This window comes from Mauremys mutica, unplaced genomic scaffold (genome assembly GCF_020497125.1).
Source record: "Mauremys mutica isolate MM-2020 ecotype Southern unplaced genomic scaffold, ASM2049712v1 Super-Scaffold_100331, whole genome shotgun sequence".
NCBI classification, from domain to species: Eukaryota; Metazoa; Chordata; order Testudines; family Geoemydidae; genus Mauremys; species Mauremys mutica.
Genome location: NW_025423316.1, coordinates 21,076 through 39,238, shown reverse-complemented (window position 1 = coordinate 39,238; position 18,163 = coordinate 21,076). Strand labels below are relative to the sequence as shown.

The 18,163-nt window shown below is 55.8% G+C and overlaps 3 non-coding genes across 3 annotated transcripts; 1 reads left to right on the top strand and 2 right to left on the bottom strand.

Annotated features, from left to right (window-relative positions):
• Positions 1–239: 239 nt before the first annotated feature.
• LOC123360926 lies at positions 240–422 on the bottom strand. Its single transcript, XR_006576096.1, has one exon. It is a non-coding gene; the product is annotated as a U2 spliceosomal RNA (small nuclear RNA).
• Positions 423–1,072: 650 nt separating this feature from the next.
• On the bottom strand, positions 1,073–1,188 carry LOC123360928. The gene has a single exon (XR_006576097.1). It is a non-coding gene; the product is annotated as a U5 spliceosomal RNA (small nuclear RNA).
• Positions 1,189–4,278: 3,090 nt separating this feature from the next.
• LOC123360924 lies at positions 4,279–4,442 on the top strand. The gene has a single exon (XR_006576094.1). It is a non-coding gene; the product is annotated as a U1 spliceosomal RNA (small nuclear RNA).
• The last annotated feature ends 13,721 nt before the right edge of the window (positions 4,443–18,163 follow it).

Here is an 18,163-nt window from a genome sequence, read left to right as displayed (position 1 = left end):
TTTGTCCCACATACTGTTGAAAAGACTCACAGCAGAAAGAAGGAGTCCCGCTTCTTAAATAATTCTCTAGCAAGACAAAGAAGAACCTCTCATATCTATAGACTGACAAAACACTTCCAAGAAACTGTAAAGGAAGAAAAATACCCAGATTTTTCTGCTACTTCAAAAAACATCTGCTTTAAAGAAAGTGTCACAGTTAAACTCTTTTCTGGTTTTCGAACCAGAAGGTTCTCCCCTAAAGGAGATACCCTGTTCCTGGAAGCACTGCAATACCAGGTCAATGCATGGGGCAGACAAAGCAAGCTTCTGTTCTAATCCCCCCTGCTTCAAAAATCAAGTTAATATCCAGTCCTCACATCAAGGACATACCAGAGATTAAACTGATAAAAATTTAAAGTTTATTAGAGAATATTTAAAAATAAACAATACAAAGTGTTTGAAGCATCAGTTATTGTGTCATTGGGGGTAACATACAGATTGTAGGGGGTTGTTAGTGTTTTGGTATTGGACGGCATATACATATACACAGTCTGTCATGTCCCCCATTACACTTTGATCTTAGCGCTAAGAAGCAATGCTCACACTCTGCTACGCATGCACACCCCTCGCGGCGGAAGAACCCTCACGGACTAGACTAAGAAAGCAGCTCTTGAACTGACCTTCCAACAATGACAAACTAAAATCTGCAAGAGCAGTCTTTCAACTCAGGGGCCCAATAATAAGCTGCTACCAATAACTAACCGAAGAGTTACAAATGACTCCAAACCATACACTCTTAGGACAAACCAAACGTTAACACAAACAACAACGCATTTCTCTGCTGCTCTTCAACCGTGATACTCTCCTCCACCGTTCCTGCCAAAAACATACAAAACTAAAGAGCCAGCGGAATACACGTCAAAAAACGATCCCCTGCTAACTAGGAAACCATCTCACTAACACGACAAACTTTAAGAAAAAAAACCCCAAAAAATCATTTTCAGAGCTCTGAGCTTTTTTCATACTACAGAAAAGCTTTAACCAGTGACACCAGCTCAGGTAGCACCTTTCTGTTTTTCTCACAGCAGGCAACAGCCTTACCAAAACAAAACCTTAAAAAATGGGGTACAAACTCATAAACATCCCTCTCTATGAAAATCTTTAGTAAAAGGCAAACGATTTATACGAACTGAAAAGAAAACAGAGTACGTAGAATGTGCTGCAGAGGCGCTGCTGGGGCAACCGCCTACGCTCCCAAAAGTCAGGGTGACTACTCTCCCAGCCCGCTACACCGCTAGCTTTCAGAGGAAATGGAATTGAACCGATTGACAGCCTGAGTTGGATCATCGGAATCAGGGACACAGGGAGCAAAACCAGCCCCTTGACCAGGGACTCGCTTCGCTGCGCGCAATGCACGGTGGCTATGCAAATAAGATGCTCCGGCCGTCTCCGGCGCTCAAAGGAGTCTTTTCTCCGGGCTGCCTCTGCTCCTTCCCTGGCTGGGCGGAGATTGGGATGCGGCAGCTGCTCTCCTGCTCTCCCGCTGATGCCCAGGCGCATGGTGGACAGAGCCCTGACGAGAAGCCAGAGGGCACTTGGCCCACAGCTAAAACCCGGAGCAAACGCACACGCTTTGCAAAGTAACGGGAGCCGGGATCTCGGACATGAGATTCTATCTGTCGGCTGGGGTGCGACCCCGCGTTGTACCTGCTGCTTGGTCTGCCTCTGCTGCAAAGTAGCTCGCCTCGCTCAGATCCTTGGGGTTCGCTGAGCTGCAGCTCACCTTGATACACGGGAACAGCTTCAAATCATGGAATATCAGGGTTGGAAGGGACCTCAGGAGGTCATCTAGTCCAACCCAATCCCCAACTAAATCATCCCAGCCAGGGCTTTGTCAAGGCTGACCTTAAAAACCTCTCAGGAAGGAGATTCCACCACCTCCCTAGGGATCCCGTCCCAGTGCTTCACCACCCTCCTAGTGAAAAAGGGTTTTCCTAAGATCCAACCTAAACCTTCCCCACCGCAGCTTGGGACCATTGCTCCTTGTTCTGTCATCTGGTGCCACTGAGAACAGTCTAGATCCATCCTCTTTGGAACCCCCTTTCAGGTCGTTGAAAGCAGCGATCGACTCCCCCCTCATTCTTCTCTTCTGCAGACTAAACAATCCCAGTTCCCTCAGCCTCTCCTCATAAGTCATGTCTTCCAGACCCCTAATCATTTTTGTTGTCCTATGCTGGACTCTTTTCAGTTTTTCCACATCCTTCTTGCAGTGTGGGGCCCAAAACTGGACACGGTACTCCAGATGAGGCCTCACCAACGTCAAAGAGAAGGGAACGACCACGTCCCTCGATCTGCTGGCAATGCCCCTACGTATACAGTCCAAAATGCCGTTAGCCTTCTTGGCAACAAGGGCACGCTGTCGACTCATATCCAGCTTCTCGTCCACTGTAACCCCTAGGTCCTTTTCTGCAGAACTGCTGCCTAGCCATTCGGTCCCTAGTCTGGAGCAGTGCACGGGATTCTTCCGTCCTAAGTGCAGGACTGGGCACTTGTCCTTGTTGAACCTCATCAGGTTTCTTTCGGCCCAATCCTCCAATTTGTCTAGGTCCCTCTGTATCCTATCCCTACCCTCCAGCGTATCGACCGCTCCTCCCGGTTTAGCGTCATCTGCAAACTTGCTGAGAGTGCAGTCCACGCCATCCTCCAGATCATTAACGAAGATATTGAACACAACCGGCCCCAGGACCGAGCCTTGGGGCACGCCGCTTGAGACCGGCTGCCAATTAGACGTGGAGCAATTGATCACTACCCGTTGAGCCCGACGACCTAGCCAGCTTATAGTCCACCTTATAGTCCATTCATCCAGCCCAAACTTCTTGAACTTGCCGACAAGAATACTGTGGGAGACAGTATCAAAAGCTTTGCTAAAGTCAAGGAAGAAAACATCCATTGCTTTCCCCTCATCCACAGACCCAGTTATCTCCTCACAGAAGGCAATTAGGTTAGTCAGGCGTGACTTGCCCTTGCTGAATCCATGCTGACCGCTCCTGATCACTTGCCTCTCCTCTAAGTGCTTCAGAATTGATTCCTTGAGGACCTGCTCCATGATTTTTCCAGGGACTGAGGTGAGGCTGACTGGCCTGTAGTTCCCCGGATCCTCCTTCTTTTTTCCCTCTTTTAAAGATGGGCACTACATTAGCCTTTTCCCAGTCATTTGGGACCTCCCCCAATGACCATGAATTTGCAAAGATAATGACCAGTGGCTCTGCAATCACACCCGCCAGCTCCTTTAGCACCCTCGGATGCAGCGCATCCGGCCCCATGGATTTGTGCTCATCCAGCTTTTCTAAATAGTCCCGAAGCACTTCTTTCTCCACAGAGGGCTGGTCACCTCCTCTCCATGCTGTGCTGCCCAGTGCAGCAGTCTGGGAGCTGATTTTGTTCGCGAAGACGGGGAGGGGGGAGGAGGGAAGCATTGAGTACATTAGCTTTTTCCACATCCTCTGTCACTAGGTCGCCTCCCTCATTCAGCAAGGGGCCCACACTTTCCTTGACTTTCTTCTTGTTGCTAACATCCCTGAAGAAACCCTTCTTGTTGTTACTCTTCACATCTCTTGCTAGCTGCAACTCCAAGCGTGAGTTGCCCTTCCTGATTTCACGCCTGCGTGCCTGAGCAATATTTGTATACTCCTCCCTGGTCATTTGTCCAATCTTCCACTTCTTCAAACGGCGCTGCCTGCCAGTGCACTCAGCCTCACTTGGCAGGTAACAAAAGGGATCGAGTGGCCGTCCAGTTTCTGGAGAGTGGCTGACAACACCCGACCTTCTGGCCTGAGGAGAAACTGAGGTGAGACAAGGCAGGGGAGGTCATTCTTGTATTGGACCAACTTCCGGTGGGGAGAGAGCGAGAGAGAGCGAGAGAGAAGCAAAATGCAAGCTGCGCTCTTTCCCCAGCAGCAGGTGGGCCACGTCGTCTCTCTGATGGCCTGGCTTCCCGGGACGGGACCTGGCTACCACTACAGGGCAGGCAAGAGGGGCCCGAGCGGAGGGGCGGAGCCGCGGGAGCGGGTATGCAGATCTGTGTGCGAGCAGAGCATTGTGGGAGCGGACGCAGGCTGCCAGGCAGGGCCCGACTTTGGCACTGGGAGCTCGGCGTAGAGAAGGGACGGTCTCCGGGGGACGCGTCGGGGCAGCTGTCGGCAGTGGGGGCCGGTGTGGGCGAGGCCGGCGGTCGGTCCGCCCCGTGTGTTATAAGTGCGGGGCGAGCGAGGGCGGGCGGCGGCCGGGCAGCAGGAACTCATACTTACCTGGCAGGGGAGATACCATGATCAAGAAGGTGGTTTTCCCAGGGTGAGGCTTATCCATTGTACTGCGGGTGTGCTGACCCCTGTGATTTTCCTAAATGCGGGAAACTTGACTGTATATTTTGTGGTAGTGGGGGACTGCATTTGCGTTCTTCCCTGGCGATTGGTTGGAACAACAGAAAACCAAAAGTGGGCTGCTTAGGCTTAGTGCACTGCAAAGCAGACTCTAAGGAAAGCAGGTTTTTTTCTGTACTTTTGGGAGTGCTTCTTTCCACAGGCCCTGTACTTTTGGGCACCTTCGTCGTTCCTCCTCGTAAGCAAAGCTCAGCTCTGAAACTTTACTCGGCATTATAAGGCTCTCTGTGTTCTTGGTTTTCCCTGGTCTTTTGCAGCTGGTCTGCTCTCTAGTCTGCTTTTGGGGGGGCTTGGACCGGTGCCTTCTTTGGCTCTAAGGGGAGCTGCCTGCCTGCTCTGCTTCTTTCCCTGCTTGTAGCTTCTTGCCCTGCCCTCCTTCTCAGGCGCTTCCTCCTTTGACGGAAGGACGGCCTGTCCAAAACGCCTGTCCCACCTGGTCCCCTCGTCCAACAGGCAGCCTCGCCCCTGCCCTGGGGCCGCTTAGGCTTTCGCTGTCTGTTCCTGTCTCTTGGTGGCCACCCTGTGTGTGCTACGGAGACTAGGCTGTCACAACCCCGTGCTGGAGGAGGGCTTTCTGTCGCTCTAGGCCCACCCACTGCCTCCCCGAATGCCCTTAGCTACGCTGGGGGTTAGGGCGGCGTGGCCGCGTCGCACAGGAGCGGGTTTTCCCTTTTGCACACCTCTGACGGATGGAGCTGTTTTGACTTAACTGTTCAGCACGCACCGACCCTCGGGCCTGGTCTGCACGGGGAACGTAAATTGGCACGGTTACGTCAGTCCGCGCCTTGGTCGGAAGAATTGTTCCATCGACCTAGCTCCCGCCTTTCGGGGAGGTGGACAGCCGTCACCAACGAGGAAAACCCTCTCCAGGACCCTTCTCCGGGAACAGTGCCCTTCCGTTTGGGGAGATTATGCTGCTTTAAAAAAGAGAAATTGTTTAACTGCCTTTCTCTGAGGCAAGGTTGACTTTGTATTGCTTCCCACATGGCTCCTTGTAGCAGTTGTGTTCTGAAATCTTTAGGGTTTGACTTCATTTATGATGAAATTTTGCTGTAACTTTATTCTAATTTTGAATCCTTGCAGCCAATGAGACGCTTCAGGGGCGGTGTCTGGGGGCAGCAGTACACGGAGGCCCCCCACCCCACCCTGCCTTGGAGCCTCAGTTAGGTGCTGCGTCCCTGACCCCCTCCCAGAGCCTGCACCCTCCCCCCTCCCCACATACCTCTTCCCACTCCCAAACTCCATCCCAGAGCCTGCTCCCCCCTCCACACACCCCTGCCCGCAACTCTCTCCCACACCTTGCACCCTCTCCCTCCATACCCCCAGCCCCCAAACTCCCTCCTAGAGCCTGCACCCCTCCCCCTTCCCACACACCCCCTCCCACCTGCCCTCAAGCTCCTGCCCAGAGCCTGCAACCCCACCCATCTTCCTGTTCCCTCTACCCCCTGCCCCAGCCCAGAGCCTGCACCAGCACCCAAACTCCATCCCAGAGCCTGCACCCCAGAACCCCTCCCCACCCAAACTCCCCCCAGAGCCTGCACCCCTCCTGCACCCCAATCCCCAGCCCCAACCAGGGCCTGCACCCTAGACCTCCTCCCCCCACCCAAACTGCCTCCCAGAGTCTTAGGCAGGTGAGGGGCAGAGTTTTTGGGGGCGGGTTCTGGGCAGTATGAGTGACATTATTAGGCCACTGGGAGGACTGGAGGACTGGCCCTGGCCCTAAGGTAAATTGAGGTTGAGATCCTGCTTTAAGGGATTGGAGCAATGCTGGAGAGACTGACGGGCAGGGAGCTGGGGAGCCGGGTGTGCTCCAAGGAGAGTTGTTGTTGTGCTCTGGTGACACAGAGCGGGGGTGGGGAGTTTGTAAGCTGTGGTGTTTGTACAGAGAGAAAGTTTACTAATCCCCAGGTAAAAACTGGTCCTGCTCTGCGCTATACAGGACACTTTCTGTTCTGAGGGTAGGTCAGTGGGTGAATGTTTCCCTGCAGAATAATAGGGTTCTAGTTCCAATCCAAGTGATTCCCTTTAAAATCTTTTTCGAATGAAAATCAATTTCCAGACCCATCTCCAGTATGTTCAGGAGTTCGCTGAATGGGGGCAGGGGTTTGAAATGAATTTAAACACTCAGCATTTTCCTGTGCAAATGAATAAAGACCTAGCAGAGCTGTCCAGCAGCTGAAATCAGTTCCAGTCCTCATTGTCTCTAAGAGGGACACTCGGTAGCTGAGGCACGTGGGACACCTCTGTGGTGAGGACAGGTGAAAAAATGCTGGATTCAATGAAAGCTGAGCCCATAGGAGGGGAAGGTGAATGGCAGCACCACACAGGGTCATAACACTCAGACACGGGGCTTCACTGTCACTGCCCCTGTGTTTTCCATCATTTCTATCCCCCTCCCCCCCACACTGTCACACAGAACCTTCTCCCCTTGAGCCCCATCCCACCCCTACCCCTCTCCCCCCCACACGCCATGGGACACAGCCTCTTGGTGACTCTCCCAGATGGGGGCTTGTCTCTGCATCTCCCCAACAGGGGAGCAGAGAGCCGAAAGGGCCACAGGAGACCAATGGAGCTAGGCAGGGATAGAAAAGACTTCCCCTCCCTTCCCAAGAGTCCCGTTAATCTCACCCATGGGACGTTCCAGCACCGGGTGGGCTCAAAGCACCAACCTTCCCCTGAGCAACGGAAGGGGAACCCGCTCTAGCACATGGAAGGAGGGTCCCCACCTCTGCTGCTGCCATCCTGCAGCCTTTAATGTGGATTTGTTTTAGCTAATGCACCCCCCCCCCACTCCACTAATCCATCCATGAAACATGGAGCCAAATTCCTGAGAACAGCCTCCAGTGGTGCAATGGGTTAGTGCCCAGGACTTACAGAGCAGTGCTGAGTGGAGTCATGCTGAGGTTGTGAGTTCAAACCTCACCTACAGCACCAGTTTTCTTTAAGCAAATGGCTTCTGCCAATCATTTTGCCCTGCAGAAAATACAAGTGCAGCTCAGAAGACACCGAGGTCCCCTTGCTTTACAGAGAGCAGGGCAGATTCCACAGATCTACCAGGCTCTGCTCTCCACCAGCCGCCTGTGTCAGGAGGGGTCAGGCAGAGCCCAGAGCACTGCCCCCGACTCCCCCTCAGTCTTTGCTCCCCAAACCACCTGTGTGCTCACCCTCTTCGCTGTGAGACTCAAACCCTGCCTGGCTTTCTGTATGTTGGGGGTTTTGTTGTCTGTCATGTTGATGTGCATGTGGGTCCTGTGTGATATTGGTGGATGCCATATAGTTGTTTGTGTGTGTGTGCGTGGGTGTGTGTGTGACTTTTGCATGCAGAGTTTTTGCTAAGTATTCTTTTGGTATGTGGTTTTTGTGCTTTCCTGTTGTGGGCTTTTGCTGTATTTTTTGGTGTGGATTTGTTCTATGTTTTGTGTGGCTTTCCCTTATGTGTATATGGCTCTGTGTGCTGTGTGGGTTTGGTTTTTGTTTATGTCTGTGTGGGCCTGTGCAGTCTGTGATGTTCTCTTTCTCTCTATTTGTCTCTCTGTTTGTATCTTCATGTGTAAATTCAATGGAACTTTTCAAACTCTCCACAGCTTTGCCAATTTTCACCAGGAATTTTACTCATTAACAAATTCTCACTTGTTCCCTACCAGTTGGTGACCATTGCCCCAGGGGTATGTCAGTCTCCAGGTCCTGATTTCCCATTGGCCCTTCCCACTTCTATTGGGACTGGGAACTAGCCAACCAAAAAACCCCACTCAGTTTTAGTAAAGGGCCAACAGTCCCCTTACACAAGCTGGGCCTGTGAGGGAGGGAGAGCTCAGTGGTTTGAGTATTGGCCTGCTAAACCCAGGTGTGTGAGCTCAGTCCTTGAGAGGGCCATGTAGGGATCTAGGATAACAATCTGTCTGTGGATTGGCCGTGCTTTGAGTAGGGGGTTGGACTAGATACCTCCTGGGGTTTCTTTCAACCCTGGTATTCTATGATAGGGTCACCAATGTTCAGAGAAACTAGCACAGGCTGCGCCCATGGTGTAATGGTTGGCATGCTGAAATCTGAATTCAAATCTCAGTGGGACCTTGTGGTAAATCCCTGGAGATCCAAGTGCTTTCCTATGGCCAGCTGTATGAAAATGAGTTGTTTACCTTGTGCTGAGTGACTCATACCCCCTGGAGCCAGGTCTTTGGTTGGAATGGGGTCTAGAAGTGGCTATGGTTTGACTGGGTGTTTGGGATTTTTGATGCCCACACGTTTGGCCCTTGTGCTTTCTACCACACTTTTTCTCTTGCCCACATGGCGCTTGAAGAAAGGGGTGTCAGGGTCAGGTTTCATAGTCAGGAAAAGGCAGGAGGGAGGAAGAGTCCCAGGCTGGAGCCCAGCACCTCTCCTCCTCTGGGCACCTAGGACAGAGGCGGCTGGTGCTGACAGCTCCAAGGGACGGCTTAAAAGCCACAGAGCAACCAAGGGCAGGGCAAGAGGAGGGGAGAACCATGCCTATGCGTGGCCAGCAGACAGCCACAGAGACACCCAGCCAGGCTGCTCCCTGCTCCCTGGCATGCCGAACCCCCACTGAAGGCCACCCACAGCCAGCTGCTGCTGCTTTGTGGCCAACATCAGAAGATGGTAGGAAAGCAGGGCCAGCCCCCCTGGTGGGGCCTCTGACCGTTCCCACTCACGGTGCTGACTTTCGCAGTGGGGCAGGAGATTTTACCCCAAGAGGCTTTTCCCCAGCTGGTGAGAAGCAGAGAAACACCCAGGCTCCCAAGGTGCTATTTAGCAAGTACCGTCCAGCACAGGGACAGGTGCACACTTGGAAGAGGGAAACTGCTCCACACTCTAGCCCGGGCAGCTGCCCATTTTCTTTGGCAAGTCAGGAAGGGCAAAGGTGAGACTGGAAGCACCTGGGGCTCATGCCCCAGCCTTTGTGACACCCAACCCCCAACTCCTTCCCGGGGCTCTAGCTGAAGCCAGAGCATTGGCCTGAGCAGCCAAGAAGAGGTTCCAGCCCTGAAGGGAGCAGGACTTTCAGCACAAAGGTAAAACTACACCAACACAACCATGAAGAGACTTGAACCCTCAATCGCCTGATCCGAAGTCAGACAACTTATCCATTAGGCCATGTGTTCAGAAGAACAAAACCTTTCCAAGTACTTATTTGGAAAAGGCAGACACTGTGTTTCTCAGGTCCTCTACTGAATGGGGCCGAGACTCTCTGGGCACAAGAAGTCGAGTTCCCAGCGAGATGTGAGACAATTCTCTGGAGCCAGGTACAGGACTTTGGCAGGGAGGCTCAGGCATGAGGGATTGGGGTGCAGCGGACAGACCAGCTGTCTAGGTGCTTAGATTTGGTCTCACTGAGGAGAAGGAGGAATCCTGCTGACAGGCAGTGGCTGTGGAGAAAAAGTGGGATGTCCAGGCTGCTCAGGTCTCCTTTTTCCAGCTCCTCATCTGGCTGAGCTGCTCCACCAGCCTGGACAAGTCCTCTGCATGCACAGCAAATAGCCCAAGAGCCATTTCTGCCCAATCCTGTGCTGGGGGGTGAGCGTATGTCTTCCCTGTCCCATCCGCGCTAGAGCAGACCACTAGATTGAGAGAGACAGTCAACAACTATTAAGGCTAAGATTATATAAAGGGGGTCACAGAATTTGTGACTTTCAGAGATCTCAGTGACATTTTCCACCTCAGCCCTGGGGCAGCAAGACTGGAGCTGTCGGCTGGTGGGGGCCTCACAGCTATCAGCCACCAGTGTCGGAAGGGGCTCCCACAGGCCCATGCCACCACGGATGGACCCCACAGCTCCCAGCTGCTGTGAGTGGATCCCAGAGCTCCCAGCCACCACATGGGACAGGGGGACCCTGGAGCTCCCAGTGGGGTGACTGGGTTATAAAGTCCAGTCAGCGGTGCTGCGGGGCTCAGGCAGGCTGGTCCCTACGTGTCCTAGGGCACCGCACTGTGCCCTGGAAGTGGCCAGTAGGTCCCCCCTGCTGCGCCGCTGACCAGGAGCCACCTGAGGTAAGTCTGCACCCCAACCCCTTGCCCCAGCCCTGAACCCCCCGAAACCCAGAGCCCCCTCTTGCACCCCAGAGCCCTCACCCCTCTGCACTTCAACCTCCTGCCCCAGCCCAGAGCTTCCTCCCACACCTGGAACCCCTCATCCCTGTCCTCACCCCAGAGCCATCACCACATCCTGGACCCCAACCCCCTGTCTCAACTCACAGCCCCCTCCTGCACTGCGAATCCCTCAGCCCCACACTGCAGCCTCCTCCTCCACCCCAAACCCCTCATCTCCCCACAGCTCCCACAGGCAGACCCTGGAGCTCCCAGCAGCCATGGGTGGCCGGGGAGCCCCCACAGCCCCACCCCACTGCCTATGGACCCTGCAGCTCCTACGAGCAGACCCCAGAGCTCCCAGCCGCTGCGGATGGACCCAGGATTTCCCAACAGGCCTTGATGGCGTGAGGACCCTGCAGCCCCACGTCATTGCGAACAGACCCTGCAGCGCCGAAGCCCCTGGAGCTCCCGGCCGCCCCAGGCAGGAGAGGAGCCCCCAGCACTCAGACACCGCAGGCAGAGCCCGGCGCTCCCAGTCACCGGGGGTGGGGGCGGTGAGGAGAAACCGCAGCCCCCGGCCATTGCAGGTGGCCCCGTAGCTCCCAGCTGCCGCGGGCGGACGCCAGAGCCCCCAGCTGCCATCGGGACCCCGCGGCCCCAAAGGGCAAGACCCGTCACCCCGCGACCGGCAGGAAACAGCCGCGCCCGGAAGCGCCTCGCGCCCTGTGACTGCCCCCCCCCCCGGTGCTGCGGCTTCTCGCCAGGCGGGAGGCGGCGCCGCTGCTGCGGTCTCGGTTCCTCTGCCCAGCAGCGGGACCCGGCCCCGCGCAGCCTCGCACCGCTTCTCGCGGGCGGCACTGAGCTCTGAGCGCACAAGTCCCTGGCGGCTCCGCCCCGCATCGCTGTCAGACAACGTCACCAATGGGAGATGAGTCTGTCAGAAACGTCAGTTGGAGAGGGCCCAATGGGAGACCAGCTTTCAGAGACCCGCCCCACGCAAGGGCCAATGGGTGATTAGCTGTCAAAAAACACTAGGCAGGCTGGCACCAGCCAACCAAGAAGCGCCCCTCATCTCAAGCCCCCAAACAGCCCCCCCACCCCCCACCTGTCCTATGCCCCACAGCAGCAGCCAGCACCGGGTGGCTCGTGTCACACCCCACAGCAACCCCCAAAGCAGAGTCTCAATTCCCCTCCCCCACCACTGCTCTTCATTAGGTAACAAAAACCCCACCCAGGCACCAAAAAAGAAAGGAAACACTTTCTGCTTCCTACAACCAAGCTTCTCCCGCAGCCCCCCCTTCCCCATGTCTGGCCACACGCTCCCAGCTCAGGGTGACCACACACCCCGTCGGGGCAGGCTCTGCTCAGCCCGGCTCCCCACAGCCTGCACTAAACATGTGGGTCCCAACCCCAAAACTTACTCATATTTTACCCCAATGGCCCCAAACTGCCACTTTTAATATGCAAATAAGGTGCTGCCACACTCAGGCCACACCCGAGCTCTGCCGTGGAGCCACCCAGCAGAGAACCAGGTGATATTTAAATTAGCCAGGACGCCGCTCAGTCATTTCCCTCTGCTCCCAACAGGTGGCGCCGGAGAGCTCCGAGCTCGCTCAATTCCCTTTCTCGCGTCGGCTTCAGCCCCCGGGTTACAAACGCACCAACCGGGGAGCAGGAGTGTGGGGCTGCTCCAGGGTGACCAGATGTCCCATGTTTAAAGGGACAGGCAGGTCCGGGAGGACTTTTTCTTATATAGGAGCCTATTACCCCCCCACCCCTGTCCCGTTTTCCACCGTTTCTTCAAGGTCACACTATGAGGCTGCTCTGCGGGGACGGACTTGCACACTTGGGAGCCATCAGCCGGATCTGCGTGCCTGGGAAGCTGTGTCCCTCCAGAGGCGCTTGAGAAGCCAAAGGGGCCGTGGGTGAGTTTGTGATGAGGTGAGTGTGAAGTGTGGAAGCGGGAGGGTGGCAAGAGGAGGTTTTGAGAGGAAGAAAGGTGCTGCTGAGCTGGTAGGTGAGGGCAAGGTCCCAGGCGGGTGTTGTGTGAGGAGCGGTGTAGGCCCCGAAAGGCGTCCTGCTGGGCAAGGGCAGGTGAGGAGGGCCAGGGCTTTTCCCAGGGCTGTCGCTGCGGCCAAAGCCTTTGGGAAGCAGAAGAGGGCCAGGGGTGTTGTTGCCTGCTGGGGCCCATGCGACGGTGTAGGTGTATGCTGACCAAGGCTGGTCTGTGGGAGCTGGGTCTACTCACCGTGCCCCTTTCCTCATTAGTATAGTGGTAATTATCCCTGCCTGTCACGCGGGAGACCGGGGTTTGATTCCCCGATGGGGAGGGTGACCCCTTTTGAAGGGGGGACAAAGAAATCCCTGGCCTGCCCACCACATGCCTTGCATTCTCCTTTGATGGCCACTTCCCTTCGCACCCCGAACTGATGACTTCCACCTCCGGAGAGACAATTACCTTGCAAGGAAACGCTCGCCCTAGCCAAAGCCTCCCCCGGGGCCTGCACGTGGGGGCACGTTTCAGAGCGGCAAAGGGAAATAGGCTGACCAGGGCCATGAGGACAATGGCCCAGACAAACGAGGAGGGACTTGGTCCAGGGGTGGAGGAAGACAGAAAAAGGGACAGGCATGGGATTGGCTTCCTCTCTTTTTTCCTTTGCTCAGCATTTGACCTGTGACTGTAATGGGGAGACTTGAGAAATACCTGTGGCCACCGGCGAGGTAGGTGGCCGTCCCGAGAGCGCAGAGCTGAGCATTTTGCGCTGGGCTGCTGCCTGCTCAGCCAGCGCCTGGCCGTGATCGTATAGTGGTTAGTACTCTGCGCCGTGGCCGGAGCAACCTCGGTTCGAATCCGGGTCACGGCATTAATTTTTGGTGGGGAGGGGCTATCCTGCAGCACGCCTCGTGGCTCAGTCTGATGGCGTCCGTTTGCAAAGAGAGCCATCGGCCGGTCCTTAGTTTCTGCTTGGTAAAGGCAAGTCAGTGGGGTCCATCCGTCAGAAAAAGAGTCCCAGGACTTCTTGCTGGGCGCCAGGGTCCAAAAGCAGCGCATTCCCTCCTGGAAAGGGCTGTATTTCGAATGTCTGTCCAGTGCGCGTTGAAGGGAAGGATCCGCGTGCCTGGGAAGCTGCATCCCGCCAGAGGCGCTTGAGAAGCCAAAGGGGCCGTGGGTGAGTTTGTGATGAGGTGAGTGTGAAGTGTGGAATGGGGAGGGTGGCAAGAGGAGGTTTTGAGAGGAAAAAAGGTGCTGCTGAGCTGGTAGGTGAGGGCAAGGTCCCAGGCGGGTGTTGTGTGAGGATCTGTGTAGGCCCGAAAAGGCGTCCTGCTGGGCAAGGGCAGGTGAGGAGGGCCAGGGCTTTTCCCAGGGCTGTTGCTGCGGCCAAAGCCTTTGGGAAGCAGAAGAGGGCCAGGGGTGCTGTTGCCTGCTGGGGCCCATACGACGGTGTAGGTGTACGCTGACCGTAGCTGGTCTGTGGGAGCTGGGTCCACTCACCGTGCCCTTTCCTCGTTAGTATAGTGGTGAGTATCCCTGCCTGTCACGCGGGAGACCGGGGTTTGATTCGCTGGCGGGGAGGGTGACCCCTTTTCAAGGGGGGAACAAAGAAATCCCTGGCCTGCCCACCCCATGCCTTGCATTCTCCTTCTACGGCCACTTCCCTTCACACCCCGCACTGATGACTTTCACCTCCAGAGAGACAATTACCTCGCAAGGACACGCTGGCCCTAGCCAAAGCTTCTCCCTGGCCTTCCGCCCCCGGGCCCAGCTTCGGGGCCTGCACGTGTGGCACGTTTCAGAGCGGCAAAGGGAAATAGGCTGGCCAGGGCCATGAGGACAATGGCCCAGACAAACAGGGAGGGACCTGGTCCAGGGGTGGAGGAAGACAGAAAAAGGGACAGGCATGGGATTGGCTTCCTGTCTTTTTTCCTTTGCTCAGCATTTGACCTGTGACAGTAATGGGGAGACTTGAGAAAGACCTGTGGCCGCCGGCGAGGTAGGTGGCCGCCCCGAGAGCGCAGAGCTGAGCATTTTCCAGTGTGCTGCTTCCTGTACCCCCAGTGCCTGGCCGTGATCGTATAGTGGTTAGTACTCTGCGCCGTGGCCGCAGCAACCTCGGTTCGAATCCGGGTCACGGCATTGCTTTTTGGTGGGGAGGGGCTATCCTGCAGCACGCCTCGTGGTTTTTCCATCCTGGTGTTACAGAGATAGTGTACTTTCTTTCTTTCTTTTAATAAAATCCTTTTCTTTTTAGAACCTGATTGATTTCTTCCCTTGTTTGGATTTTCAGGGGAAGTGGAGGGGGAAAAGTGAATCCCTCTTTGTTTGATTCAAGGAGTTTGAATCAAGGTATCTTTCCCAACAACTAGGAGAGGGGGAAGAAGGTGGGGGAATGGTTTATTTCCCTTAGAGTTACGAGTCAAGGAGTTTGGATCTGTGTTCCCCAGGGAAGGTTTGGGGGAACAGGGCGTGTGCTAGACACTGGAACTTCTAGAGGGTGGCAGCTTTACCAGATCTAAACTAGGATTTAAGTTGAGAGGGGCCCATGCAGGTCCCCATCTTGTGGATGCTAAAGTTCGAAGTGGGGAATAAACATATGACGGGGCGATGCCCGCATTCTCCCAGCCTGTCGACTAAGGGCTCCTGATGAGCGTGGTGGACGGGAAATTCGGCCATCTGACTTTTGGCCTTGCTGCCCGTAGCGGTCAGGCCGAAAAATCAAAAGCCATCCTCCCCAGGCCCACAGCCACCCAGGGGCTCCTCTGCACCATCTTGCCTCCACGAGTGCCGCACTCTGACCAGCTGAACCAGGCAAGCCACGGGAAACTTCTCAAGGTCTTCCTCTGGTGTGGGCTTGGATGCGAAAAGCACCTGGCCGTTCATCAGCTGTTGCAAGAAGTGTGCAGAGTAGGAGTAGCGATGGGGCTGTAGCTTTCCAGAGCATCTCAATTTGGGCAGCTTTCCATTCCCCTTTTCTGTGTAATGTCCCTCCCACGGGTTTCACTTGCGGAGCTGTACAACTCTGGCAGGGTGGCCATTTAGAAATCTTTTCCTTGCTTTTCTTTTTCGCCTGGCCCCAGCGTTAGGACCGTCTTGGTGTTTCAGTGTGTGTGTTTTCCCATTTGGAGGCATTTGGAAGTTTGGAAGGGGAGCCGAAAGAGGCGTCTTTTTCACAAGCAAGTTGGCTTTCTGCACAGGTAGGGCCCTTGGCCGTAAAGCTTAGCTCCGTCAGTGCGTCTGCATGGGGTTCCTCCAGTGCCTCAAGAGCCCGTGCTAAACTCTCGGTGTGGGCGTTTGGCTTCCGCCAGTCAGAGTGCCGTGCCTGCGTCTCCCCAGGGCCGGCTCCCGTGAGGGGCGCATAACTTGGGAGGAAAGGGGTAGAAGAGGAAGCAAGTGAAGCTGACTTCGAGTGGTGGTGCCTCTGGGCGGAGTGGTCCTCCTGCTCCTTCCTGTCGGAGGGGTGGGCTTGGGGGGTTTGGCTGTGGGCGGTGGGAGGATGGTGTCCAGGGAAGTCCCAAAGGTCACCCTGCACCGGCGGAGTGTGAAGCCTCTCCCCTAGGTTGGGGTGCCGAGTATTAAGCCTTCCTCTGTGGCTTGGACTGGGGAGCATGATCCGGCGTCGGGTCCATTTGGGTGGAGCTGGCGGCCAGCAAGAATTCGGGCCATCAGGTCAACCCTCTGTGGGCAATGGGTGCGAGCCGGCAGGCCTACGATTTTGGCTTCGTGGGCGGGCAGCTCAAGCCTGGCCTCTTATGAGCCTGGAAGGCAGCCGGCCGGACTCACCCGTCTCCAAGTTCCTTTCAGGCAGCAGGTGGAGCAAGGAGCCCAGGAAGGTGTCAGGAGCTTGGTCCTGCCCGGCACCTGCACCCAGCAGGGCTCTTGCCCGCTCCTGGCTCTGGCCTCTGCCACCCCTGGTAATCAGCCAAGAGAGGATAAGTCACCCTCTCCCTCCCGGAGGGGCCGGCGTGGGGCTTGAACCCGTGACCTTGGCATTATTAGCACCATGCGTTAGCCAGCTGAGCTAGCCAGCCTACGGGAAACTCTGCCTTGCCTGACCCTTTTGGAAGGAGTCACCGGCTGGCGCGGGGAACGATGTGGCCTCCGTTATCGAATGGATGGATCAAGATGCACCCTGCCCTGGTAGGGGAATTAGCTCAAGTGGTAGAGCGCTCGCTTTGCATGTGAGAGGCAGCGGGATCAATGCCCGCATTCTCCAACGGCAAGGCAGCCGCAGGACCTTTTCTTGTCCTTCTTTTAGAAGCCATGGACAGTCAGCCGGCTCAGCTCCTCCAGTGGCCTCCATCCCTCTCCCCACTTGGCCTCCCAAAAAGCCAGCCCTTGCGGAGCACAAAGCTCTTCCTCCCCGGCCCTTCTCCCCCTTGCGCTGACTGGGAGGCTGGAGACAGCTGGGGGAAATTAGCTCAAATGGAAGAGCATGGGAGAAGTAGTCAGACCCAGACACACATTCTCCAGCCTGCTCTGCTCTGCTTTGCTCTGCTGGGCTGGGCTCTAGTGGGGGACCTGCACCTTTCTTTCTGAGCTCTCACTGGAGCACAATCCCTTTCCTCCTCCCTCCCTGCTAGTCTATGCCAAGCTCATTGCCCGGGAGGGAGAGCCACTCAAATACAGAATTACTCACATCCCAGGGGTCCATGAAGGGAATGAGGAGATGGGCGGGGTGGCACGCGATACCAGCTCAGCTGAGACCGTGAGACCTCGCAGCCTCCTGATCTCAGGAATGGCGGGGGGGGGGCTGCACAAAGAGAGACTGACTCTCCCTGGCGGGGCTGCAGCAGCTCTTCACAGGGGCAGTTTCACTGCCAATTGATACCAGAGTTGTGAAAGCCTCCTTTTCTGGCCTGGCTCCCCTCTATTTACGAAGACTGGTGACCCCAAACTTCCCAGAAATCATCATAGCGAGGCCAACCTGAGCACAGACACCTGCTCAGCACCCCGGGGTGCAGCCCTGAACTCCGGCAATCAACTACACTCAGCTGCCCACCCAACACGCGTTACACGCAGGAGCCTTCGTGCCCCGCGTGTTCAGGTCCCTCCCAGCGCCAGCTTCAAACTCCGCTGCTCAGTTCTAAGCGTTGGCCACACTGGGGCAGCCTGGAGCTCAGCCAACGCCTCCCGTTGCTGGTTGCGTTTCCCGCTCCTCGTGGCAGGTTCACACCCCACAGTCAGGTCTCTGAATCGGAGCCGAACCGTTCCCCAAATCCAGCGCTTTAGCAGCAGCTTTGCTAGGAAAGCGCTGACGTCACCAAGTAAAGTAAGAGCCAGAGCGCTGTGTCCAGGATCTTCCATTGGGCCCCTCACCGTGGTGTCTGTCAGGCGCAAGGAGAAACCAGGGAAATGTTTCCATGGCGTTTAAGGGCAGAAGGGGCCATTAGCTCAGCTAGTCTGACCCCGAATAACACAGAATTACACCATGACACGTATTGATCCCACAGACCTTAGACAGATCAAAGCGTTTCAGCCCTCAGGAAGGAGGCTAAACTGGGTACCAAGGCAGCGAACAAGGGGCCCCCAAGGCAATGGCAGGGAGCTGACGAGGTGAAATATGCCCAGATGATCCCAGCAGGCGACCCACCCCCATGCTGCAGAGGTGGGAGTCCCTGTTCCTCTGCCCTTAAGAATCTCTGGTGCGTGGGTGCGCTGGGCCCCATTACAAACCCCTCTGTCTTACCCTCCATGAGGGATCCGG